Genomic DNA, 1,427 nt, shown 5'->3' on the forward strand with positions numbered 1-1,427 from the left:
TAATTCTCTGTCCCCAGATTTAATTGATCCATTATAGGACCTGTTTCTGTCTCTCATTGTTACAAATATGATCTGGGTTATCTATTTTCAGCTTATACTGAAGTGCAGTATAAAGACCCTTCAAAGGGAGATGAACTTTCCAAGGAAGAATTGCTGTACTTCAGTCAACTCCATGGTAAATATCTGTTTTGAATATATCTGTTTTGCTGATTAATCACGTAGAGATCTTTCTGGTTTAAACATTCTTTACCCAGCTACTACTAGTAAAATTTGAGTTAATTATACCTTACACTTCTTTTGTGCTACCATAGCACTTAGCATAGTCCTAAATGCATGGTAAGTATTCCATAAATACTTGAGTAACTAAACTACATTTTGGATTTTGATTTATGGAATTTCTTGTTTACTGGAGAATTTGAAAGAAAATGCATTTTGTTTCTACTTTTGTAGCAGAAATTTCTAAAATGTATCAGACTTTTTAAATGCCTTGTTAAAATGCAATGAAGACAATAGAATCTTTGATGATAGAAGGTCATAGCTATTATTCAAACAGTGAATACTTATTATAAATCACTGTAGGTGTAGGAGATAGGGATGAGTCTGTCTCAGACAAAATTTGGAAGTATTATGGGCTTATTGTTGTGTCTTTTGCTGCTTTTTCATAAATAGAAGTATCTTAGAGAGAAGTCCTTATGTAACCTTGTGTATGGTTACTGTATGATGGTGTTTGAACATTAAGTTTGAAGCAACCTTACAAATCATCTAGTCAAGTCCCTAAATTATACAGGGGGCACTGAGGCCCAGAAGGGAGAAGTGACTCGTGTGAGATTTTTCAATGAGGTTTTACCACAGTTAGGACTAGTAGCTCAGTCTTTTTTTTTTTTTAGCTCAGTCTTTTGGCTCTCAATATGTTTTTTTCCTAATAAAAGAAGTAATACTATTCAATTTGAAGAAAATCACAAGGAAGGAAATATCACATACCACCCAGAAATAAATTAATAATTCATATACTTCTATCTAAGATTTTTTAATGTGGATTTTCCCTGCAGTGTTCTTTTTAAAGTTCTTGAATACTTTGTCTTCTCATGATAGGAGGTCAGATTAGCTATAATTGGTTTGTTGAAGAAAATAATGTGTGCTTATAAGTCTATCAAAATACTATTTTACTTTCAAAAGGTATTTTTTAAATATTTTCCAAAATGCAGTTGTCCTCTTCCCCTCTAGTTTCCAAGCCTGCAAAGGAGAAGGAAGCAAAGTCAGCAAGAAACAGCCCAGAAAAAGGTATATGATTTAGGAGTATCATTTAGTTTAAGTTATTGTTTTTGTAAATAAGGTTAACTACACAAGGGGGAGGCATGGATTCCTTTTAAAATCTCTTGATTTGTCCTTAGAGCTTTTTCAGTTCCTTTGTGTAAGTTTAACAATTT

At 32.5% G+C, this 1,427-nt stretch overlaps 1 long non-coding RNA gene across 1 annotated transcript; it reads left to right on the top strand.

Moving 5' to 3' along the window:
* Positions 1 to 72: 72 nt before the first annotated feature.
* Positions 73 to 1,281, top strand: LOC105001174. Its single transcript, XR_826833.1, has 2 exons — positions 73 to 175; positions 1,225 to 1,281. It is a non-coding gene; the product is annotated as an uncharacterized LOC105001174 (long non-coding RNA).
* The last annotated feature ends 146 nt before the right edge of the window (positions 1,282 to 1,427 follow it).

Source organism: Bison bison, unplaced genomic scaffold, assembly GCF_000754665.1.
Source record: "Bison bison bison isolate TAMUID 2011002044 unplaced genomic scaffold, Bison_UMD1.0 scf7180017854823, whole genome shotgun sequence".
Lineage (NCBI taxonomy): Eukaryota > Metazoa > Chordata > Mammalia > Artiodactyla > Bovidae > Bison > Bison bison.